Genomic DNA, 25,296 nt, shown 5'->3' on the forward strand with positions numbered 1-25,296 from the left:
CCAGCTCCTGACACTGTACAAGGCAGGCAGGTCCTGGGAGGCTGGTTGTGTTGGGATGTCTTGGATTGCCATCTGGAAACAGCCGGTGGGTGAATCTCACACCTGCACGATGGTGCTCACCTTGCAGGGAAGGGAGGACACACAGCACCCTGCAGGATACCCGAGAGGTGCCTGTGCAGGTCTCGCTCCTGTGCAGGGGGAGGACATGATCCCCTGCTCTGTAGGTTTGTACCTGAGGGATCCAAACCAGTGGCTGCCTCTGCCACAGCTCCTGGTGAGGCTCTGAGCCGAGCTCAGCACCCTCCAAACTTGCCCTCTCCTCTGCCTGCTCCTCTCTGCATTTCCCCTGCACCACCTCGGCCGGCTCGCTCAGCGGTAGGAAAGCCACGCTTGGAATAGGATGGTTGATCTTTTATGACATTTACCACCATCCTGTCGGAGCTGGTGCCTGTTTAATTCACCTGTTGCTCTGCCAGCCATCAATCACTGTAAATGTTAGAGCAGCGATGTGCACAGCAGGGTGTGCAGGGTGTGTGCAGAGCGCTGGGTGATACCCCTTCATTTTTATAGAGAGGGCATCCAAGTGTAACTTGTACTGCTGGTCCCCTGTCCCAGCATGCTGTGGCCATGGGCTGCTCCAGCAAAGCTCATGTATTTGCTTGCACCTTATTGATTTGCTGTCTCAGCTGCTTGTCCCCCACCCAGCAAACATCCCCCCCCTTTTAGGGAGCAGGAGGCTGCTCAGGAGATTGAAGCGGTGAAGGTTTGCAGGGTTTTGCAGCAGTTTGCATCCCAACAGCCCATGTAACAGCCCATCCACAGCAAAAAGCTCAGCAGAAAAACAAATGAAGATAAAGCAGCCTGAGGTCTCACTTCTTGCCCTTTGCAAGAAGAAATTATATTAAAACACCTGCGAGCCCTTGTGTAATAACAAAGCTGAAATCCCAGTGACACCCTGTTTGGGTGCAGGAGGGGTTGAGCTCACTGTTCCTGCCACGAGCCAGGACTGTGATTGATCTTTCAGCACAGAGAGGAAAATGCACCAACTTTGTGTGACTGATTTTTGCAGTGATGGTTTGCACAGCGATGCTGCTGGAGCTGTGAGCTGTGAGGTTGGGAGGTGCAGACCCTGTGCAGTCGAGGAGTCCTGTGTTCCCACCCCAAACCCCCCTCCTGGGATCTTTGCGGGTCAGTGGCTGAGAACTGGGCTGTGCCCTGGGATGCAGCCCCACGGGAGCTGCTCTGACAGCAGGTGGGAGCAGCACTGGACCAGCTGCCAGGGCTGTGGGACGAGCTCCGAGCCCGTGTGCTGCTTTGGGGGCAGGAGCAGCTGTTTGTGCACGTGCAGATGTTCTGAGCAAATCTCTAATGCTCACACCTGGGCTTTGAACCTTGAGGGCTGTTCTCAGGCACTGGCACCTCGGATGTGAGGCTGGCTTGGGAGTGAGCTGACGAGTGTTCCTGCTTGGGTTTGGGGTCTCAGGTTTTGAGCCTCCGTGAGCGGTGGGTTCTCCTTTGCTCCCCAGTCCCAAGAGACAGGCTCGCCCCTCTTTCCAGAGGAAACCCAAGACCCTCACTCCTTGTCTCAGGTTTCCCAGGCTTGCTGGGCATGGCACAGTGTGTGGGCTGCTCCAGCGTGGTGCTGGCATGGGCTGCTCTCGTCCCTCCACCCAGGCTGTGCGGGAAGGCCCTGGGTTACACCTGGCCTGCAGGTAGCTGAGACTGCCCCTCCAGAGGGGCTGGTTTATGGGTGCTGAGCATGGGGGTCATGGGGGGATAAAAGGGGAAGGAGGGCCTTTGCAGGAGCGAGGGGGTGATGGCCAGCCTGGGAAGGGGAGCCCGTGGGCTCCAGCGGGTGAAGGGGAGGCTGCAGCAAGTGCTCCCAGCTGATTCCCTAAACCCTCGAACATGAGGATTTATAAGGGAACGGCTGCCAGAGCAGGAGCCAGCAGGGTGAATGGAGCTGCTCTAATGGATATTAAGTGATTTGCGAGCCTGCTGCTTGCAAACACAGCTGTAAATAGAAAAGAGGAGGGGGGAGCAGATGAAGGAGGCTCAGACTCTTTAGTGGTGGCGTGTGAAAAATGGGGAGAGGTTCCTGGGCAGGGCTGGGGCAGCCAGAGAAACAAAAGCTGCAGCATCTATTTTCATATCTTTTATGTCTTCCTTGCACTTCATCTTGTTTAGCTCCGCAATTAAATTTTAAGACGCATAAGAGTGTTCGCTTACACACTTGGATTCTTCGCAGATTGAATTATTTAATAGAGTGTGGAGCGGCTCCACGATCTCGGAGCTGTGGCACCGAACGCAGCCAAGCAGAAAATTAATAAACAGAGCCTGCCGCGCCGCCCGCGCTCCCCCTGCCGCCCCCTCCCACCCCCAGCTCCAGCCTGTCCTCTGCCATTTCCTCCTTCCTTTCCTCTCTACTTCCTCCTTTGCTTTTGCCGTTTGTCCTCCTGCTTACACCTCTCTGGTGTCACTTCAGCCTTGTGGGGTCCCGTGGGCTGGAGGGTGCAGGGTGAGTGGTGATGTCCAGGGTGAGGGGGGATGTCCAGGGTGAGGGGGGATGTCCAGGGTGAGGGGGGATGTCCAGGGTGAGGGGGGATGTCCAGGGTGAGGGGGGATGTCCAGGGTGAGGGGGGATGTCCAGCCCATGCGGCTGCAGGGGGGAACAGGGGACAGGCTGGCTTGGACAATGGGCTGGTTGGACCCCATCCATGTGGGAGCTGTGGCAGTTCCATCCCTGTCAGCTTGGTCTGTGGGTTGTGGGGGAAGCCCCTCGCCCAGGGAGTGCCCTGCATCTCTTGGCATCCCTTGGCCTGGAATAAATTGTGTCTCAAATGCCGTCAGCTTTCTCTCTCCCCTTCTTCCTTGTTCCCCTGCCAACAAAGTTGTTCTTCTCTTCCTTCCTTTCTCTTCTGGTAACCTTTCCAGGCAACAAATTGCAGGGGGCAATTACGCCCTGTGCTAAAGAGAGCATTAAGCCAGGCACAATTTCCGTGGAGGATGTTGCTCGGCAAACAGCAATACAAAAGCGGTCTGTGAAATTCATCAAATTGCCGGTTGGCTGAAGCACACATTTACAATGCACTCGGAGCCCCGGCGAATTATCTGAAATCAGTTTGTTATTTCTTTTCCTTTTATTTCCTCCTTTTTACAAGGAAGCAAATAAAAAGGTTTGAAAATTGCTGTTGAAGAAGGGGTCTGGCCTCGGTGATCCTCGGAGATGCTGGCGCTTTTCCTCCGTCGATTCTTGGCTGGGATGTGCTGAGGTGTGTGGCTTTTAGTGTGAGTCTCTCTCACTCACAGAATCATTGAATCCTCAGTTGGTTTGGGTTGGAAGGGACCATCTTGTTCCACTCCCTGCCATGGGACACCTTGCACTGGATGCACTAGATCAGGTTGCTCCAAGCCCTGTCCAACCCGTCCTTCTTCCCGCAGAGCCTCCTCTCCCGGCTCCTGCCCCTCATGCTGCTCTTGTGATGGCTGTTGGACCTTGTGGTGGCATTTCATGGGGCCACCCTACGTGGCTGACAGCAAACAGGCATCAGTAAGTCCAACTGTTGTGCTCACAGAGCCCAGTGGTCTCCACATCCCAGCCCTGTGTGCAGAACCAGTGCGGAGCCACTGGCTGTGATCCCCAGCACTGCTCTCCTCAGGGAGGGAGCTGCTGAAGAGCATCCTTCCCTCCCCAAAAGTTAGGGGGGAAGCTTCCTGCTGGATTGAATTGAGATTATTTCTTCTCCTTTCCTGACTATTTTTCTTTTTCCAAACGCTGCCTTCCCCTCTCCTCCCCGAGGCTTTTTGGCGAGTGTGAGGGCGGGGGGTCAGGCAGTCCTGCTTTCCTGGCTGGGTGGAAATAGCTCTTGTGGAATTGAAATTCTGGAGGGAATAGCAGGGACACAGCAGAGAAGCAGCTGAAACACCTCTCTAATTGCTAATCGATAACATAAAGAAGTGTTGGCCTGGCTGAAACCCGCTCCGGGGAAAAAACAAAAATCCACATGATTTGTTTCGTGATTCGAATGAGGGGTTATTTGGCTGGTTTGCGCTTTGCTGCTCCCCCTTTTGTGCTCATTGGGGTCCCCATCCCCAGGCTGGGGGTTTAGGAAGTTATCACCTGCCCCTGGGTTCCAGACCTCGTGGAGAAACTCTGGGCTCCGCAGACGGACCGACACTAATCCTCTGTGTAATTGAACCAGCGTCGTGGGTATTATTTGGCTGCTGCGAAACATTTCTGTTCTCAAGTCATATTTTTATTAGCTGTGGTGTGCCTGTGGAGCGGGTTTTTCAGTAGTAATGCTATTTCCTTGCTTTCAGTGCTGGCTGCAGCTTGGCTCCTTATTGATGTGTTACTGGGGTTCTGGTCTGTCCCAAAACAATTCCCACAGATGTGTGGAGCGGGGAATCCCCACTCCCTCAATGGACCTGTCCCCTCTCCAGGGGACAGCGACTGAGGGACATGACCAAGGAGAATTTGGCTGCACCAGCTGCCCCTGACCCACCAGTCTGCACCTTGGTTGGGGCTGGTTTGCAGCTCAGCAGGGTTATCATCATTCCTGGGTGCTGGATGGGGTTTCCTCCATCCTTTGGGAATGGGAAGGCAGGTGCATGGGACTCCCCCATCCCCGGGGGCTCCCTGCAGCCTGGATAATCCTCTCCCAAAATCCAGCTCCCACCCCAAGGGGAGGATAGTCTGGACAACAGCCCTGATGCTCCTGCCATCAGGGAGTGCTCCTGGGGAAGAAGAAACCTGGATCACTGCCACGTGCAGCTTGGGGAGGGGGCCAGGGGTCAGGCTGAGCTGCTGGGGCAGCAGGAGGGATTTGTTGAATCCTGCAATTGCCTGAATTCATTTCGATTATTGGCAGCACTTCTCTGCAGAACTAAATAAAGTAAAATAAATAAGGGAAGCAGAAGGCAATCCGGAGCAGTTAGAGAGGATCAGTGGTGAATTGAATAATTCATTCAGGAGAGGAAAGCAGCTATTTGCCATGTCACTCTTATCTTGATTGTATTTACAGACAGGAACTTTTGACAAGGAAATTACCTGTAAATTCTTCTCCTTTTTATTTTTTTTTCCTTCCTTCACTCTAGAAAATAATGGACAGGAAGATTTCCTGCGGGTTTTTTGGGTATTTTTTTGGTTTTTTTTTGTTTTTCTGAGGCAGTTGGATGGATTTCTGCAGAAAAGCTGAAATCTTGTGACCTCCCCATGAGCCCACGGGCAGCTGCTGCTCGGATGGAAACAGAGATAATGGTGGCTGGGAGCTCAGGAGGGAAAGGAGGGAAAACATTCCTTGGTGCTTCCAGAGGGATGGAGGCCCCTGTTTGTGTTTCCTGAGCTGGCTCTGCAGCAGGATGGTCCCAGGCTCCCTGTGTGCAGGTGGGTGGAAGGCACTGCTCTGGGTATCCGTCTCTTACCAGTGGAGATTTTGGGATGGGGTTTGTGGGAGAGTTGCTGGTGCCAGGGAGGCTCTGGTGGGCCTGAGCCAGCGCCTGCCACTGCCCATGGGACAGCCCCTGGTCTGGGTGTGCTGGGGGTGCCCCAACTCCTCCGTGGGCACAGCTCCTCCTCCTGCACAGCTGTAGCTGCCAGCAGTGTCCTTTGATTTCTGAAGACATCATTTGGAGTGAAAGATGGCTCAAAAAAATATTAATCCTATTGAGTTCCTTTGGCAGAGAGAGAGACCCAGGGGCTTAAAAAATTATTTACAGCTCTCACGCCTCGTTTCTGCTTCCCCTTACTGAGCGAGGGGGGACTTCTGGGATCAAATTCTGCTTTTCCATGCTAAAGAGCGGCCTGGAGTGAGTGGAACGCAGCCCAGGAGAGACTGTGCCATCCAGAAGCTCCAGCCCTGCCTCTGATTGCTGTGGTTGGTGTTCTGGGCGGTGCTGGGAGGCAGGTGCTGTTCCCAGCCCTGCCATTCGCGGGGAGCAGAGCGTGAAGCGCTCGCAGGGAGCTCTTGTCTCCGGAGCGCCGGGGCTCAGCCTCGTGGATAATTGAGTTGTTGTAATGAAGTCTGGGCTTGCTTCTTCGAGGAGGAATTTGTTTTGGAAAGAGACTCTCAACTTAATTTAGATTTCATGCTGTTTCCTAGCACTTGGCTGTCGGTGTTGTTGGTCTTACGGGCCGGTTTCTCCTTGGGGTAATTCCATGGGTGTTTAGTGGGGCCGGGACGTGGCTCTCTGAGTAGTTTAGGGGTGGAATAACCAACTGAAATGGAGGAAATATGGGGATGGACCTCCCGGTGCCCCCTTACCCAGGGAGACAAACACCATCTCCAGAGCACCAGGATTTCTCACGTTGCTGCTCTCTGGGAAAGTCCCCTCCCCTGGGCTGGGTGGATCCTTCCCCGACTCCATAACCCATCAGTTTCTGTAAACAAATGTAAAAGCAACAAGCAAACAGGCTCCCTTCCCTTGGTTTGTGTGTTTTGGTTTTAAATATTACGTTTCCAGGGATAAATGTTGGCAGCACTTGAAATAGGACGTATTAATTAATGAATGAAGCACTTAATTTCAGTTTAATGGGATAATCCTTTGCCGCATGTTACATAAATAGTAATTGAATATTAAGAATGTATTGAACAAGATTTCACTACTGGGAGAGATGCAGTTTATGGTATTCCTGTTAGTGCACAGCCCCAGCCTGGTCTCAGCGTGGGAAAAGTGGATTCAAAGGCTCTGAAAGTCAATGCAGAAACAGCTCTGAGATGTGTGTGGAGCACAGGGTGAGAATTCAGGATTAGGCTTTTGTTCTTCACCAATTCATGTCTTGAGCTGAAGTTGGGCTGGACAGGAGGGACCTCCTTGCACTGACTGAGCAGCTGGGTCTTTCACCAGGTGGAATTCCGGCATCCTCCCAAACATGCCAAGGATAAATGGAACCACTGGTGTGGGGGATCAGCAGATCTGGAGGCAGAGGGCTGCTGCAGTTGTCATCCAGAGCCTGGGGGCTCTGCCATGTGGGGCTTGATAGCTCTGCTGGGTCTGGGAAGCATCAGACCCAGAAAGGAGAGGATGACTGAGCAGTGGCGAGGGAAGGATGGAACCTGTGTGCCTCAGCCCCTGGGTCAGCCCAATCTTCTCCTAACCCCCCACCATAGCACCCCTGGGAGGTGCTGTCCTGCCCTGCACCCTTCCTTGCTCTCGGGGAATCTGTCACCTTCATTTTATTCTGAGATTTATTTATTGCCACTCGCTCGATTACATTATTGCAAAGTGTGAGTGATAAACCCCTTAAATTACTTACAGCTCATCCTTGTTTAAGGGATAATTAGTGTGTTCTAAACAGGGAGTGATTCCTCACAATGGGAAATCTAGCCTTTAAGGATATTTCCCCTGTAACTTATGTTGCATAATTCAGCACTGATTACACAAGTATTTTATTCTGTCTTGCCCTGAAACTTTCCCTCCTTCCCTTGCCTGGGCACTGCAGAGCATTGCTCAGTGAAGGTGCTGCAGGTCCTGCTCAGGGCACTGGCCGAGGGCTGTTCCAGCACCCCGTGGCAGGGAAATGGTGCTGGGTCCCCTAAATCCTGCATGGCTGGAGCAGCAGACCCTGAGATGCCCCCACTGGCTGCACCCCCGTGCTGTGCCCACCCAGCTCTGCCAGCTCCACCAAACCCCCACATGTGGCTGGTCTTGGCTGAACCCGAGCCTGGTGCTGGGCATCGAGTTGATCTCAGAGTTTCTCTGGCTCTTATTTAATTGGGTTTATCCCTGGTCACAAAAGCTGCCTCAGCCCTCCCCCCGTGGCACTGCAGCCTGTCGGGTGATGGACGCGGCAGGGAGGGAGGTGATTTAGGGCTGTTTCACGGCAGGTGCAGGGGATGGGGAGGATGGAGACATATTTCACTTGTGACTCAGATCCTGCCACCTGGGAGCGGCGGTGACAGGTAGGGAGAGCTGCTGCAATTCATCTCCAGGGCTGGGAGGAGCTGGAGCCTGACGGCAGAGCTCGTGGCAGGAGTTTGGAGCAGCTCTGCTCTTGCTGGGGACGGTGGCTTAGCTGGCACAGGGGGGTTTAGGGGGAGGAGAGGGGTGTCAGAGTGGGGGAGGCTGTGCCTGACCCGGTGCTGCTGTTCCTGTGTGGAAGCAGCAGCTCCACAGGGTGTAGTGAGGCTGTTCCTGTGCAGCCCAGTTCTCTCTCTGTGCTAATTAAATGGGACAGGAACACAGACCTGGCTTTGCTGAATGAGAAATCAACTGGAAGGTGGCTCCTTTCCTGAGCCCTGCTGCTTCAGCAGCCGGACTGGAGGGAAGGTGGGAGGAGAAGAATATCCCTGGATTAAATGTAATGAAAATAAATATATCAGCTCTGCGAGGAGCAGACGGGGCCCGTTTAGGAAACAGCAAGTCCAGCTCATTCTTCAGGAGCTGTAACTTTTGTGCTGGCTCAGAGCCTGCTCAGTGGCTCGGTGGCTTTTTGGGAGGTGCAGGAATGCTGCCTGGGAGGTAGGAGAGACAGCCAGGGAGACAATGATGGATGAAGTGATGCTTCATGGAGCTGGCATATGCCTGACGATGGGCCCGTTATGCTGGATGTTAAATACCAAATGGTGATTAAACGGTGCTGGGGTGGAAGGACAGGGGTGGAGGACAGGGAGTGGGACCTGTAGAGCAGCTCCTGGGGGCTTCCCTCTCCAAAACTTCCTCCCGAGCTGCACAGAGGTGTGGGGGCTTCAGGGGGCCCTTTGGTCCTTTACCGGGCTGTGCCGGGCTCAGCCGGCTCCCCCGCCGGCGCTCGGGGCTGTTTGCGGGCAGGGCTTGGTCTGGGGCTGTCTCAGCCTCACCGAGTCTCACAGTGACATTGCCCGAGGTGAGGAGCAGAACAGGGATGCTCCAAAGCCAGAGTGGGGAAGGACAGAGCGAGAGATGCAGGATGAAGGATGGGAAAGGGCTGGAGGAGAGGATTAGGGGAACAGTAATAGGAAGTGAAAGGAAAACAAAGTTCAAGTCAGGCCCCGTGGACAACAAATGCCAGGAAGGTTGGGTGGTCAGGAAGGCTCTGCAGAGGCTGTGGGATCCTTCAAAAGGCAATTAAATGCTCTCCTGGGGGAATGGCCTTGCTGCAGAGAATAACCACTTGGGACTTTTTCAGTCCCTGCTGTCCTTAATAATCTTCCAGCAGCTTGAGCCAGCTGGTGGCTGAAGGCAACAGCCAGGGCTTCCTGGAGGAGTTGGGAAAGTGCCTGTGAGCAGGTTGTTTGGTGTCACACAGGATGGGGTGTTTTGGGGAACTGTGCAAGGGAGGAATTGCCTGAGAATCTCTGCCTCAGGCCACAGGTGTCCCAAAAATCCAGAATCCAGTGTCCCAGGGAAGAACAGGGGGATGGCCTGCTTGCCTTTTTTTTTTAACTTCTCCATTCCTGTAGGAACAAGTTACACGAAAAGATCTCGGGAAGTATGAAAACAATAATAATTCCCTTCAGCACAGCAGTTCTGGGACAGCTGATCTCCAGAGTGATGCTCTCACAACTCGGAGTGTGTCGGGAGGCAGCCGGGATGGAAGAGGCTCCCCCAGAGCAGCCTCTGAGACACCCCAACCCCACAGCAGTGCTGGCACCCTGTCCCCCCATCCAGACACCGAGCTGGGGGCACAGGGTGTGGGTGATGTTGGCACTGGGATGTCCAGGGGCTGTGACTGGAGCTGGAGACAAGCGCCAGGCAGCGCCTTGAAGAGCAATTTACATTTTAATAAAGAAAGTTGTATTTTTTCAGTAATTTGCATTTAAATCAACTGTGTTTCATAACTGAGCGTCCCTCTTAAAGGGGCACTCAGGACTTTACTGAGCTCAAGGGGAGGATACTGGAGGGGATTTTCCTTATCCTGCTCAAACTGGGGGCTAATAATGTCACTGTTTTTGCTCACAGGTGGTACCTGCTGTGTGCTGGAGCATCCCAGATTCTTCCACGGTGCTGACCATGTTGGAGCAGCCCTGGCATGAGCAGCAGAGTGGAGGTGGCACAGAGGAGACCAGGGAATGTTCTCTGGCACAGGGAAAGGGTATCTGTCAACACCTGAGCAGAAGGGGGGCAGGTGCAGACATGGCCAACCTGGGTGAAACTGGGAAATGGCCCTCAAAGGGAAATGGGAGCAGAGAGAAACATTTGTAGAGCAGAGAATGTAAAGGAATGATACATTTTTAAACCTGTTGGGGATGAACTTGGGTATTCTGTTCCTAACAAATTTGAAACTTTTCTCCTTTTAGTTCCTCTTTGTACTAACGCTGTTCAGGCTCCAGCACAAAGCACAAGATCTTGAGGAGAGCTGGCACTTGTGGAGGCAAACCAGGAGGAGATGGTCTGTTCTGAGCACCTGGAAAGCTTCTCCCCTTCCAAGCGGAAGGAACTTTTACTGCTGTTGAGAAGTTGCTATAAAAGCCATTTTCCAGTGCAGAACTCGTGGCAGAGGGGCCTGTTCCTCTGGGTCTCTGGGTGATGGACCCTGTTCTCTCCCGAGCCCACCCGCAGAGCCCTCTCCCCTCCCCACTGCCCGGGGTGCCCGGCCCCCCTGTCCCCAGGAGGGCCCTCTGGAAGGTGCCATCTCCTCGCAGTCGCTTTTGTTTGCAGACAGTGAGTTTTCCATCAAAGCTGCTGCTGCCTTTCATCCCTGGGAAGAGCTGCCCGTGGGCACAGCCTTTAACCGGCTGATTGAGCGATCCGGAGCCTTTCATGGTCCTGCTTTTATCTTGGGAATGGGGCTGCTCTCCTTGGATTCGAGGGCTTAGGGGAGGGTGGAGGGGTCGGGTGTGAGCATCGTGCTGCCCCCACTGTGCTCCATCCCTGGTACCCCGAGGATGGGAGGATGGGCTGCAGCACAGTCCTGCTTTTCCCCCTGGAGCTGCCACTGCTTTCTCCTCAGAGGACAGAAAGCCCAAACGTTCATTTTAATGTTTAATGCTCTTCACCGAGGTGAAAGCAGAGGGAGGAGGGGGATCGCTTCCTATTTAAGGGCCTCTGTCAGTGCCCGGGTGTTCAGGTGGGAGGGTCATGGGCTAAATCCCACCCCAATTAACCTCCACACTGCGCAGCGGGGAGATGGTTTGGAGGAGGATTCGGCAGAGCAGCTGCTGAGCTCGGCACAGGGAGATCTTACAGCGTGACCGGGACACATCGCTGCCGACAGCCGAGGAGCTGCAGGGTCTGCTTGGCCACCATCCAGGAGGTGACGGGACGAGGGTGAGACCTGGCTGGTCCCCTCGTGCGGCCGTGCTGGGGATGCTGAGACACCACACGGTGCTGTGTCACCCCCACACCTTCCTCTGAAAGATGGGAGAGGCGAGGGGGGGCTGAGTAGCAGCAGGTATAATTCAGTTTGATTTCTTCCAGACTCTTCATTTGCTGAACGTGTCAGCAGCCCTGTTGTATATGGGCTGTTCTGTATCAATTTTCTGCGATGCCAGGCCATAAATAAAGAAAATAAATGTTAGGCCCGTTAATCAGTTGCTGCTCACCCAAATGAGTTCCTTCTGCATTTCCCTGTTCTATAATTACTTGTCACCTCTTGCTGGTTTGTAACTTCTCGCTCTGTGATTCTGTTGGGTGGCTTTTCCCTGTTTCTGATGGGATCAATCCGTTTTGTGCGTGGCTGGGATTTTGTTGGTTGGGTTTTTTGTTTGGTTGGGTTTTCCCTTTGTTTGCTTTTTGGTTGTTTGGTTTGTTAGTTTGTTTTGGGGTCTTGCTTCTTTTCCCCAGGTGGAGGGTGCTAAAAAGCAATTGACTGTAGGAGGTTTGTTCCAGCTGAGGAGCTGAGGGAGAACAGCTTCCACCAGAGCTGTGTTTTAATTTCCAGAACAGGGATTCCCGGCACCGGTTCTGCAGTTCCTGCAAACAGACTTTTTGCAAACCCACGTTGGTGTAAGCCCAGGGTTGCTGCTGGGAGGTGGCTGCAGTGGGACCACAGGAGCAAGAGCAGGTGCTCAGTGCTTGTCCCCTCTATCTGTCTGTCTTGTTTTCTGCAGCTGTCCCATGCTCTGGAGGAGTGGAGACAAGGATCCTGCCTCACAGCTCTCCTCTGCATCAACCTCCCAGGCAGGAATCCGCGGTGATCGATCACTGCTGGTGAGGACCACTTGAAAGCAGACAAGTCTAATGGGTGAGGAACAGCTGTGGAAGCACAGTGTCATTTTTCAGCCAGGCCCTCCACGCTGGAATCCAGAGCTGCCTTCCCCTCCCTTCCCCTGGTGGGGCAGCCAGGCTGTGGTGTGGGGCCATCAGGTGGTGCATGTCCTGTGCTCCCAGAATGTTTCATTGAGACAACAGGGTTCCTCCCAGCTCGGGATCTGTCCTGGGGTTTTCAGGCAGTGGAGAATTTCTTGTCTTTGCCCTGGGTCTGTTCAGGCAGCAAGACACGACAGATCCTTCCTCTGCCCCTTTAAAATCTTTCAGGATGTGAGGATGACAGATGTGGATCTGGGGTCTCCAGTGGGATTTGGAAGGACAGAGCCCAACCATCCATCTGGTCGGGAGCTCGGCGCTGCCACACAACCTGCGAATCGCCTCTGGCCTTGGCTCCTCCAAACCCACAGCGTTTCTGTGACAGGATGGGGGATGCAGAACTGTTGTTTGTGTTCACAGAAGCTGGAGATCAGCTGCACCTGCCCTTTGGGGGGCTGAGGCTGAGGCTGATTGAGACGGACAAGGCTGTGCGGGAGCAGACTCAGGCCAGTCGCTGGAAAGACCTTACCGCCAGTCTGGTGCAGCCCTACATTTCCCCATCAGTTATTTATCAGCATAAAAGAATTATTTATCAGGATAAATAAAAAATTATTTATCAGGATAAATAATTATATATTGGTGCCATAGTGGATGCAAATGATTTAATTAATAATACACGCTTCAAGAGGAATTTGCAATTTAAAGGGCTGTATAAAAGCCTGGTATTAGCAATACTTATTTTTATTAATTAATTGAGCTCTCTCCAAATCTCCATGGTGAATAATTTTCCCATCTTTTTCATTTTTAATTTATTTCAGTGGCTCTGGGAAGAGGAAAGGCGACCTAGCAGTGAGCTGTAGGGAAGGTGTGGGATGGGGGGTCCCCAGCCCTTGGCTGGGCTGTGGCTCATTTGTTCAGCCTTTGGTGCTGGAGATGTGGGGATTGTGGTCTGTGAGACTTGGGGTCTGTGATCTTACCCACAGGTTCTACTCTTAGCAATAGTTTCTGTTCACTTTTTTAGCTGGCACCTGTCCCCTGGGGCTGCCTTGCTGCTCTTTTGAACGGTGTGTTTGGTTGAAACTGTTTCCAAAATCAGGATACGGTGCTTGTGCTGATTCCTTCAGCACAGCAAAAGGGATCCCGGGTGGAATTTACAGCTTTGGAAAGCCCTGTCATCTGCCTGTTTCTGCTTCTCCCTTCAGCTGACGCCTCCAAACTGCCCTGCTGGTCCAGGACACGCAGCCCCTGCTGTCACACCTGCTGGAAGGGGCTGAGCTGCTTCTCCCACGGAGGCAGGAACGTGCTGGCAGGAGCAGGGAGGGCAGGAACAGGTTCCTTTCCCCTTCTCGAGGCATCCTGAGAGCCGCTCTGTCTCCCACTGAGCAGGACCCGGGGGCTGCCGGGAGGAGGTGGCAGCTCTGCCCTCGCTCTGATAGCGAAGTGCCTCGTGTGACATGTGAGTCCTGACACTTCCCTGCCTGTTTCTCTGGAGCTGGAAGGACCTGTGGGATCTGCAGCATATGGCTCGAGTCACTCTGAGCACACCCAGCACAGGCAGGCTCGGGAAAAGGGGTCGGGGAAGGGGGGAAGGAGGGAGGAGAGGCGGCAGCTGCCGCAGGGTCCTGGGGCAGCCACTCTGGGGAGGGCACGGGAACTGAGCCCATCCCAGCTTCCTGAGGTGGCTGTGGAAGCCCAGCCAGGTTTCTGGAGGAATTTGTCTTCTGTAGCCTGTGTTTAGGAGCTGGGATCTCCTGGCAGGATCCTTCTCCCCATCCATCACCAGGGTGTCCTTCCCCCTCCAAAGTCCTGCCTGCTGTAATCAGTCCTCACCGCTCAGGCAAAGGGCTCCCGGGGTGGCAAAGTGTCATCCTGCTTCCTGAGGGGGCTCTGGAGCGGACACGGGGGACAGAGCGGCCCATTCCTCTTCATCACCACCAGCAGATCAGAGCAAAGCAGTTTTGCAACAACTTTAATAAATTGATTCAATTTGGTGAGGCAAAAAGAAAGCAAAAGAGGGAGATTAAAAAGCGAAGGAGGAAATTACCCGGGATGCTCCCAGCAATTGTGGTGGATGGTAAATCTCTTCTTTATTACTCCTTTATTATTTCCAGAATCTGAAGTTTAAATAATTAAGCAGAATAAATGGCGGATGAATATTTTTATTCAAGTTTTATTTATTTATTCTCACAGGACAGATATGCAGAGAGACCCAGGCAAAGAGTTCCTCTGGTGGTGTAAATCAGGGCAGGACCATGAAGATGAATGTCACTTAGAGGAGATTTACCCCAGCTGAGCACTCAGCCTCCTAATTTTGGGAGGAAGGAGTGGAAAGCTACATAGATTTTAATAATTTTCTGTTCTGTCTCTTGTGCGATTAATTTATTTTCCAATTTAAAAGCACATCAGGTTAGGGTTTGGAGTTTTTTTTGGTAATTTAAATACATTTGTTGACAGTGCTCCTCACTCTGAAGGTCTTTTTGGGAGCCTGAGGCTGGAAAATCTCCATGTGCCTGCAGGTTTGTGCTCAGAGCATCTGCCAGGCCAGCCTGGTACCCTGGCAGGGGAGGAGGTGCTGCATCCCACAGCCTGTGCTGCATCCCGGGAGCCTCCCGAGCCACAGCATCCCAGGGGCTGCTGGAGCTCTGACCTGGGCCAGCTCAGGGTCTGGGAGCACTTACAGTGCCTGGGCACGGGTTTCCCAGGACCAGAGGCTTAATTCCTGAATAATCCTGATGTGGCCCTTGCTCTCAGTAACCCCCGCTTTTGCCGAGTGTTTATGATTTCAAAAATCAAATGGCTCTCCCGTGGCCCGGAACACTCCCCTCGGTGCTGCCAAGGCCCCAGGGATCTGGGGGTGAACACCTTGTCGTGCCTTTGCTGTTCTTGTTGCAGCTTCAATCCCGGGTCACTCTGACCCACGGCACTCCCGGGGGTCCCACGTTCCGCAGGGGATCTCCGGCTCTGGGATGTTGGGAATGGGAGGAGGAGGTGGCGGCTGCAGCGACAGCAACGGGGGCCTCAGAGAGGCAGAGGCTGTGAGCTGGTATTAACAGTGGGGCCGATTAAGGAGACCAGGAATTAAGTCGAGTCTGATACCTGTAAGTCAATAAACCCAAAGGAATTATGATGTTACGTGAAATTTCTCCTGCACAGAGAGTGGCAGAGGAAAGAGCAATCCCGTGAGCAGATGAAGAGCTGGCTCCCTGTGTTATCCAAACGTGCCTCAGAGTGTGCTGTGAGGCTGGTTTGGGCAACTGCTGGAGAGCTAGGGAGTGTAAGGTTTCAGAGGAGCACCTGGAATTCGGGAACCATCACAAGGTTCATTAGGTACCAAATGAAGGAGGATCCCTGTTGTCCTTGGAGCTGTGTGGGTCTGGTTATCCCTGCCTGGGAAGCAGGAGGCTGGGCTGCAATCCTGCCTTTGCCAAAGTGTGGCAGATCTACTGAGCATCTTTGGGAGCATTTCTGCCCAGCTCTAAAACTGGGACAGTTGTCACCTGCCTTTTTCAGAGGGTGTTGGTGGAGCCCAGGGCGGGCCAGACTCTGCTCCCACGCTCACAGCAGGGTGAGGTTTGTCCCTTCAAAATGTCACTTGATAAACAACGAGTGGTGACAAACACTTATTGTTATTCCCTTTTCCCATAACACTTATTGTTATTCCCTTTTCCCGTGGGAGTAGATGATATTGCTAAGTGACCGAATATTCATTTGACCCTTGAAAATGCAAGAGTCATGTTTAATTCATGTCTTTTATTTATAGATTTGGGCTCTTCCAGCTTCTCTCCTGCAATGGGTGACTGCTGCTCCAGAGCACAGGGAGAGTGCCTGGCCAGTGTGTGCCCAGGGCCTCTCTGGAGGAACAGCCCTGGGCACTGTGGTGGCAGGAATGCTCTGCCCATGAGCACAGGCCAGCACAGCCATGGCAGGAGGTGGGTGCAGCACTGAGGTGTGTGAAGCCAAGAGAGCATTCATTAATCACATTAATGAGGACATGGTCTGAGAGTCACACATGGATGAGAACAGGACTGAGTGGTGATGGACAGAACCAGCATGGGCTGAGTGGGTCTGGTGTGGCCTCTGGGATGCATCAGCAGGGTAAGGCAGCCCTGGGACCTGTGGCCAGGACTGGGACATAATCCTGTGTCCTGAGCAGAGGACAGGGACATGATCCTCTCCCAGCATGGCGCTGGTTAAACCACTGGAATTCAGATGGCTGTGGGCAAAGCATCACAGGGAGGAAATGGAGAAGCAGCAAAGGGAGGGAATTGCAGCCTGGAGGAAGATAAAGGGTTTAGAGAGGATGGCTGTGAAGAAAGCGATTAGAGGAAATTAAACATGGCCAGGCTGGAGGTGGAGGCTGGTGCTTTCCCCACTGAACCGTGCAGGGCTGGCGAGGGAGAGCAGCAGGAACTGGAACACGAGGCTGACACGCATCTGAGGGCAGCTGGGACCAGTTCTGGGCTGGAACCCAGCAGCACAAGGGCAAAGGGGCTGGAGGAGGCAGGAGGATGTTAATTCCTGCCTGGCAAAGCCCTGGTGCACACGCTTCATGAATCCAAAGGAGCTGTTCTGCCTCTGGTTTTCAGTCTAGTGATGGAACATCCAGTGTGGGCCTGGCACTTCCCTTGGACAAACGTCTTGCAAGGGACAGATCACCTGAGGCATCAACAGCTGCCTTGAACTCAGCAGGTTCATCACCTGGAAAGAGCCCCGTGAGATGAGTGTGTCATTCCCAGCACTCCAGAGCTCTGGCTGGACGCTCGCCTTGCCCTGGCATCTCTGGAGAGGCTGGAGGACTGATCCTTGTGGTGCCAGCACAGGGCAGGGTTGGAATTTGGGGACAGATGTGGCTGCTCTTGCCTGTCCCAGCAGTGCTGTCCCCTGCAGCCACGCTGTTCTGGTGAGGGAGAGGACGAGCGGGGCTCCCGGGGCTCCCCAGCTCCCTGGGCTGCTCCTGGGAGGTGCATGATCCCAAAACTTGATTCCTAGAAATCGCTGCCAGCCTGTGGGAGCCCTGGGAAGCGGCAGGTGTGTTGGTCACAGGCACTGTGCCATGTCTGGGGTAGGATGAGGAATGGCCCCGAGGGCTGAGGGGTTCACAGCAGCCCTGTCTGCAGGGAGGCTGCTGGGGGAGGGCTGGTTTGACCCCCGTCCTCCTCTGCCACTGCCCCTTCTGAAAAATAGGAAAGAACGAAATCTCGTCAGTGGCTTTTAAAAGCCAGCTGAAAGTGTCCTTTATTAAATTACCACCCTATTGATCTCGCAGTCATCCAAGAGGGGATTGACTGAGGGCTTAAACAGACGCGCAGCTGGGCCAGACGTTCAATTAATGTGCATAAACGGGCAGTGGAGAAGCAATTTTCAGAACAAGTCAAGCAAAAGATCAGACCTGCTTTGCCTTCCATGCCAAAGTTGTTTCTGTATTTATTTTCATGTTATTTCATTTTTTCCCCCCTGTCCCTCTTATGATAAGCAGAGTGTTGAGAAGCAGCTCTCAAAGCACAGCTCGCTCTGCTTGGAAGAGGGCACGTTGGCAGGAGGGCTGGGGGAAAGCCACATCCCTCGAAGGACTCACACCTGAGGGGGGTTTTAGCCATGTAAATCCCAGGTTTCACACATGAGGGGGGTTTTGGGCTGTGTAAATCCCAGATTCTTCTTTAATTCCTGCAGAGAAGGCCCTGTGCAGCATCAGACCCATCGCCTGGTTTGAACATTCCTGTCTCTGATGAACCTGGGATTCCTCTTCCAAGCCTGGGGAAGAATTTTGTGAAGAAAACCCTCTTTCTTGATTGTCTCCTCCTGCCAGGGGCAAAGCCACTGATGGATATACAAATATTCAACTTCACTCTGGCCTTTCCTGTGGATGCTCCAAGGAACCTGCAGACAGGGCTGAAGCAGAGGGACACACTGGAAGGCAAATCCCTGCTCTGCATGTGTGAGCAAACCAGCCCTGTGTGTTTTTTTCTCTAGATTTAGCAAGAATCCTGATCAGAAACTCTGGCTCCAGGGCCCTCAGTCCAGCTCCACCAGCTCCAGGGCTTTGCTTCTTGTCTCCCTTAAGCCAGAGGTGGGTGCATCACCCCAGGCATGTAGAGGGGGTCACCTGCATTTTGAAGGGGTTTGAAGGGGGTCACCTGCTTTTCTCTTTCCCCCCCACCTCCTTGTTTATCTCCTCAAGATCGTTGTTTCCTGCTCAGGAATTGCTGGGCAGGAATAGCTCTGTGCCCCAGCAGTGGGCAGGGCTGTGCCAGTGGGGGGGTCTGGTGGTCTCTGTTAAATTAAGAACTGGCCAGCTGTGCAAAGGCATTTTTGGTGTTTGTTTTTACATTTCTAATAGCTCTGTTTTGGGTGTTTTTGGAGCTGGGATTTTATTTTAGCACGTTAGTTTGTCCCTGGTTGTAAAGGCTGCAATTTAGCAATTCTGCATTAATAAGAGATTATTCCTTCTTCCTCTCTCACTTATCCTTCCTTTGGTAATAATCAAGTAAATGAAGCGTGTCATGAAGGGGCTGTGAGCTCTGGAGTGTTCCTGGGGCCGTGGGATCCCCACCCTGGTGCAGTGCCTCACTCTGGCCAGAGCTTGTGTTCCCTTTTCCTGTGTCTTTATAGCTGTTGGGTGTTTCTTTCCCCTAAAAGGTTGTCTCTGCTCCAGGACAGAGACAGGGCACTGGGCTTTGTGGTCTGTTCTTTGCCATGTGGCTCTTGGGGTCAGCACCTTCTGACCCTTTCAGAAATCAAACTCACCAGAGCAGCATCACAGCCCTTCCCGACTGTAGATTTGGGGGGCAGGGGGACAGAAGTGATATATATGTATATTTGAGATTTTATTTGCATTTTAAATCAAACTCTCTGCTAAACTAATGGCCCCCCTATTTATAGCTGACTCCAACCTAAAGTGACTGCTAATTACTACAATTAATACAGCGTTAAGGCTCCAGCCAACTCCACTGCCACGCACGAGGCGCCTACTCATTTTCAATTAAGGCACATTGACAAGGAAAATACGCAGTTATTAACAGCAGAGCCCTGTTGTGTAATTACATTTTTCTAAGGTCATTAATCTCCTGCAACACTTAGGTTTGCCCCCAAGGGCGGGGTGGGGGCAGAGGGACAGTGCAGCAGGGACAGGTGAATAAAGGTGAGGGGTTTCTTCCATTGTGCCCTCATGCTGTTGGAGCACATCCCTGGATGGGCATCCTTGGATAGATACCCCATCCCATCTGTGGGTGTCCCACGAGCAGCCCAGCCCTGCCACGCTGCACCCCTGGGTGCTCTGGGTGCCTGCATCACGGTCAGGCAGAGCAGCCTCAGGTTTGTGGAGCTCTTGGGGGAATCTCTCCTACCTTAATCAAGTTTCCATGGATCATCCCCACATTTATTATTATTTCCTGAGCTCTTTGCAGTCACTCAGGCTGAGCTGCCTATTGAAATAGGCTTTTTCCTCCCCTCAGAGCTGGCAGCAGGATGGGAGGGGCTCTGGGCTGTATCCTGGGTATTTTGGGGGCCAGAGGGAGAGCAGAGGAGGCAGGGGGATGGGCCAGGGATTCTGGCAAATTGCCAATGAGACTGGATCCTCGTGTCCAGCCCAGCATGTCACCTCCAGCCCCAGCAGGGCTGAGCCTCCCTCGGAGCTGACGCTGCCTCGTTTGTGCTTCGTGCACCTCTTGGCTGAGAGGCAGCGAAGGCACAACCAGCCACGGCAGGGGAACCACCTGGTAAAGCAAAAGGAGAATAAACCCAGAGAAGTCAGTACAAGAAGGGCCTGAGCTGCAAACACCAGCAGAGCCCCGGAGCAGCGGCGGAGCAGCAGCTCCCGACGCCTCCGGCAGCGCCGGTGAAACCATGCGCAAAATATTGCGGCATTGGGGCACGGCGGTGACAAGGTGGAGTGCTGGGGCTGTAATGAAGACAGACACGGGCCTTTAACACTTCCAGGCTGAGGCTTTGATTGACTGCCTGGGACTCGGTGCTGGCAAAGCAGCTGGACCTGCTGATCCGCTGCAGGGAGCAGGGAAGGAGGGGGACAGGGCTGGGGAGCGGGGAAGGAGGAGTGGGGACTGCTCTGGGGGCTGCACTGTGGTCCCCCCTGCAGTCTGCCCTTGGTGGGAGCTGCTGGGGAAACCTGGATGCACCCAGGGAGGCCCAGGGTCTAACCCTGCTCCCACCCATCCCATGGGTGTCCAAGGTTAACCCAGCTCACACCCATCCCATGGGTGTCCAAGTTAACCCAGCTCACACCCATCCAGTGGATGTGCAGGGGTCTCACTCAGCTCTCCCCACCCCCTGGGCACTCTCTGAGGCAGAACTCTCTGCTGCTCAGCCATGTCCAGCTCGGTGCTGCTGATCCACAGCATGGCCCTGGGCACTGAGCAGGGAAAATCTCCCGGTCTGTGTTTGCCTCTGGCTTTGCTGACAGCCCGGAGGAGCAGCTGGGGCCGTGTGTGAGGGCTGGGCATGGCTGAGGAGCTCTGTGCAGAGGGATGGTCGGCAGCACACGCTGTTTCCTGGCCCTGGAGATGCTGTCCTGCTGCTCCCTGGAACGGGAGGCTCTCCCTCAGGATGCAGACACAGGAGTGATGTGGCAGAAAGTCCATCCAGAGACCAGGAAGGGTTAGGGTGCTCCATCCATCCCCATCCCTCCTGCTCCTGCCCCTTCTCACTGCTCTGTAGAAGCCCTGGATAAGGTTTACTCGGATGTATGACACTTTTGAGGAGGTTTCTAGGAAGCAATGCCTTTTGCCTGCTAAATTACCAACATCTCTCTCATCCCCAGGGCTCAGCTCCATGGCTTGACTGACACGAAGCGTTCCAGCATCAGAGACTGAGAGACAAACGAGCAATTTGCCAAGAAATTATCCTTTGGGATTCCTCCTCTCTCCAGTCGGTTTAATTGGGTGAGCTCAGGGTGGCTTTAATTGCTGTGCTCCAAGCACAGCTTCACCCCCTCCTTGCTTTTTGTCTCCAATCCCTCTCCTTCCCCCTCCTCCTTCCCAGCACCATTTATCTCCTTCCTCCTACAGCATCTGCCCTTCTTGTTTTTTCCCCAATACCTCTTGGAAGTGGTGACAAGCTGAAATGTCATTGGAGTCTCTCTTGGCTGACAGGTTCTTTAAGGCTTTGGTGCTTCTGAGAGGGTGATGAACTGGCTCGGGGATCCCTTGGATTCCCTGGGGATTTGGGCTGGCTGTGGCAGTGAGTGGCAGAGCCTCCATGGTGGCTGTGTGGTCACACCAGCCACCTTTCTGCCCTCGTGCTTTGTGGTCTGTGTCTCCCAAACGTGTCCCAGCATGGGCTGAGGGTGCAGCAGAGGCTGTGACAGCCCAGTGTGGGACTGGGAGCCCCTGGTCATGGCTGGAGCCCAGAGGATGCTCTCTTATCCCTGCTCCTGCTTCCCAAGGAGCTCATCATTTTAAAGGGGTTGGAGAACACCTGGGACTCCTCCTGTTGGCAACTGTGGGGCACAAACTACAGCTGCTTCACTTGCTTGGTCTCATCCCAGAATTACCTTCAGGGCATTTTATGGGCCAGATTCCCTGTGATGTGAGTTGGGAGTGTCCAGGGGTGTTCCCAGAGGGGCACCTGGAACTCAGGGTGGTGCAGCAAAGGACTTGCCTGGAGGGCTGGGGAGGGCAGAGGGAGATGGAGAGGGACATTCAGAATCCATCTCCCTCTCCTTCCCCTGGGGCCTGAAGTTCTTCTACTTGTCCCCAACATCTCTCTCCTCCCTGCCCCACCTTTCCCAGGAGATCCTCTGCTTCCCTGTCCCAGCCTGGCTGCTGCCCACAGTGCAAAGCTTAATTCTGGGGAGTTCACAGAGCATTCCAGCTCAGTGTAGTGCTTGGAAATGAGGGAATAGCCAATCCCACTCCATGGCCAGCAGACAGCAGATTTGTGGCTCACTCGTGGTCCCCAGGGACACGGCACAGGCATCCAAGCAGCACATGCAGCGTGGAGATGGATGAGGGATAATTTCAAATGGCAGCTGAAGTCCAAATTCTGGTGGTAATAAATACATAAACTAGTTAAAAATAAATTGATTAGCCGAGGATATCCTCTTAACACTCTTTAAGCTCTAACATCTGTTTGTAATAAATAATTCAAGCTGTGGATATTAATGAGGAGGCCAGGCCGGCTGGGGGAGGCTGCTGGGAGCTCCACAGGCACACGGGGCTGCAGATGTGTCCATGGGCTTCCCTTGGGGACAGCAGGGGCTGCAGGAGTGTCCCTGTCCCTCCCTGGGGGCTGCAGGAGTGGCTCTTGGCAGCAACAGGATGTGTGCAGACGTGTCCCGATGGACAGGGACCCGAGCGCAGGGGTGGAGGGGCTGTCACCAGGGGCACACATGGTGACACACGTGTGCCTGGTGTGTCCCCTCCTGGCTGTGTGCCCACAGGGCACGGCACAGCTCTCCTCGGGAGCAGGGGTGGATTTAGCTGTGGATTTACACGCAGGTACAGCCGTGCAGGTGTCACCTCGTGGAGCTTTGGAATGTGCACACTGTGGGCACGATCGGTGTGGGAGCTGCACACACGTGTTTTCTGGAGTATCCCTGTCCTGTTGTGGGATCCAGGGAGGAACTGGGGACCCAGCCTCCCCCCAGGCTGGCCAGCCCCCCTGCCCTGTCCCCAGCAGCAGCACAGGCTGTCACAGCCTGATAATTGCTGGGTTTCTCTGTTTTTAATCAGCACTACCAGCTGCTGTGCCCAATGCACCAGGGGCTGCTCCTGGCACGTGCCCAGCAGCCCAGGGCCAGCTTCACGATCAGTCAGAGGTGCCAGCTGGATCCAGACCAGGGCTGGGAGTGAGTAACGCCTGGGGGGAGCAGGGGGACACCAAGCAGCTCCAGACAGGGAGGGGGAGGAGGGAGGAGCTGAGGTACCCAGACAGGCTGCTTGGGGTCCTGCAGCCCAGCCAGCGCCAGTGGCATTGCTCTGCCTCTTGGAAGGGCAGATCCTTCAGCATGGATACCTCAGGAGAGGAGTCCAGCTCCCACTTCAGCCAGTTCTGCACTGGTCTTGCAGGCAGAGGCAGAAGGGGACGGGGCCAGAGGCCAGTGAGTGCTGGCACATCAGCCCAGGTAAGGAGCTCCGTGCAGGAGGGAAGGTGCCAGGGTGCCAGGTCCCTGGAGCACCAGCCATGCCAGTGTCTGTGTTTGATGGGATAAGAGGGAGGGAAGAGGACAGGAGAAACGATGCCTGTGAACCTCTGGGAAGGACCCAGACCTCGGAGATGGTCAGAGGGACAGAGTGGGCAGGAGGGAGATGGACTCTCTGCGTGGCTGTCACCTCCTGTCTGGTCTCTGCTCAGCTCCCATCCTGCCACCTCCATCCTCCAGTCCGTGCTGCTCCATCCTCTGCCAAAACAGCTCCCTGAGCTCCTGAGGCCACGAGGATATGCCTGTCCCATTAATCACCCCCTCCCATCGGTGTCTGCTCAGGAATTAAACTCATTTGTCACTGCTGCCCTGTTCCCACCCGCCCCTCGCCCAGCCTGCCCTCCCCGCAGGGCTCGCGGCCACCCTGCAGTCTGTGCCCCCCTGTCCTCGGGCACCACGGGCCTTATTCTGCCTCCATCTGTTTGTAAATGTCCTGGGACACGCACAGAGCTGTTTTCTGGCCCCCATCTCTACGCCCCATCTCAGGTTGGGTCCCCCAGGCCTGGCTGTGCTCAGAGGCAGCCCCCGAGCCCAGTGCACACCGATTCTGATGCGTCAGGGCTGAACGAGGCTGAGTGACCCACTCTCTTCACCAAACCCCCTGGCAGACACCAAAAAGCCTCTTCCACCCCCCTGTGCTGCTGCCTGAACTCGCTCCCTCAAACCCCCTCTGCTCCAGCTTCCAGCCCGGCCCCTGGGAACGCTCCCGGCAGCGAGAGAGCCGCTCGTTAATGAGCTCCCATCCCTCCCGAGCAGCCCCGGCAATAACACACAGTCCTGCCTTTTAAGTACCTACAAGTAATCACTCAGGCTCCAATAAAATGGGAAGGAACAAGCCCCTGGTCGTGTTGTTAGCAATCATTTTCCTGGCTGTTAACCTGTTCCCGTACTCTCATTTTTTCCCAGAGAAGCCCCAGATGTAGTGGGGAGGGACAGGAGCCAAGTGCAGCCCCAGTCCTGTTGCCACACATCCAGCAGCTCCTGTTCCTCCCTGCCCACCCTCTGTGCTGGTTTAAGGTGCATCCACAGGGCTCTGAGCGAGACAGAAGTCCCACAGGCAGGTGCTGAGCCCAGGCTGCAGAGTGCTATGGAAAAGGTAGGAAAATGGGAATGGCTGTGATTGGGGTTTGGTGTTAATCCTAGAAATCCCATTTTGGCCTCGGGAAAGCAGTTGCTGCCCTGATAGAGCCCCTAGCACAGGGAAATGCAGTCCTGTCTGTGCTGCCAGGCTCGCTGACTCTTCCCAGGGGATGGATGGCTGTTTTCCTCCCCGTGCCTGTAAATCCCGAGGTGCCCAAAGCCTCTCCCTGGCGGAGCCCTGAGCCCCGAATAAAGCCCCGAGGCTCTGCAGCTTAGCGTGGCAAATGTAATGTTCTTAGGCAGCCTCATCGCGGCAAATCTCCATATTTCTCAGGGATAAACACTCACCTCTCCTCCCTGGCTCCCGCTTTGGGCCCGAATTGTCGCCACGGGGCTGGGCTGTGACTGCAGGAGGGTCGCTGAGGCCACTGAAGAACTCTGGTCCACTGCACCCCCTCTCCCCTGGGGGTTCCCCCCCAGCACTGTTTGCAAACAGATCTTTCCTTGAAGGAAGGGGGTTTGCAAAGGAAGGAGCTGGGGAGCCCTCCCTGAGCCTTCCATCGGGATGGGTGCTGGCAGCACAGTGCATGGAGTGTGCTGCTGAGTTGTTCTACGTAAATTCACCTGCACTGGGCTGCTCCATCTTGAACTTCAAGTGCAAATGGAGCCGAATTCCCCTCCCTGGCCCACACCACTGCCTCTCTTGAGAGGTTCTGGTGCAGAAACCAAACAGGGCTCAAACACCACGTGGAGACTGGGCTGTGTCAAGGCAGGACCAGGCTGAGCTCAGAGCTGTCCCAGTCCTGGGAACACCTGGAGCTGGGCTGCAAAACCTGGTATGATGGGGCAGGGGATGGTCAGGGCTGTCTCAGCCACCCAGGGAGGTTCAAGGGAGC

General features: G+C 54.3%; 1 long non-coding RNA gene across 16 annotated transcripts in view; it reads left to right on the forward strand.

Moving 5' to 3' along the window:
- The first annotated feature begins 2,402 nt into the window (after positions 1–2,402).
- The window catches only part of LOC126645981 (uncharacterized), a 29,184-nt gene continuing 6,290 nt past the window's right edge, over positions 2,403–25,296 (forward strand). Inside the window, exons 1-8 of one of the 16 annotated variants that reach the window (XR_007630197.1) lie at positions 2,457–2,518; positions 2,935–3,037; positions 3,162–3,272; positions 9,880–11,865; positions 11,970–13,621; positions 15,926–18,232; positions 20,939–21,059; positions 24,227–24,416. This is a non-coding gene — a long non-coding RNA (uncharacterized LOC126645981). Of the gene's footprint in view, positions 2,519–2,934; positions 3,038–3,161; positions 3,273–7,682; positions 7,902–9,879; positions 11,866–11,969; positions 13,622–15,925; positions 18,233–20,938; positions 21,060–24,226; positions 24,417–25,296 lie in introns of those variants that run through there. The other 15 variants (XR_007630193.1, XR_007630196.1, XR_007630191.1 and 12 more) reach the window with 15 other exon arrangements.

Source organism: Myiozetetes cayanensis, unplaced genomic scaffold (assembly GCF_022539395.1).
Source record: "Myiozetetes cayanensis isolate MyiCay16 unplaced genomic scaffold, myiCay2020 scf32, whole genome shotgun sequence".
In the NCBI taxonomy this organism is placed as follows: Eukaryota; Metazoa; Chordata; class Aves; order Passeriformes; family Tyrannidae; genus Myiozetetes; species Myiozetetes cayanensis.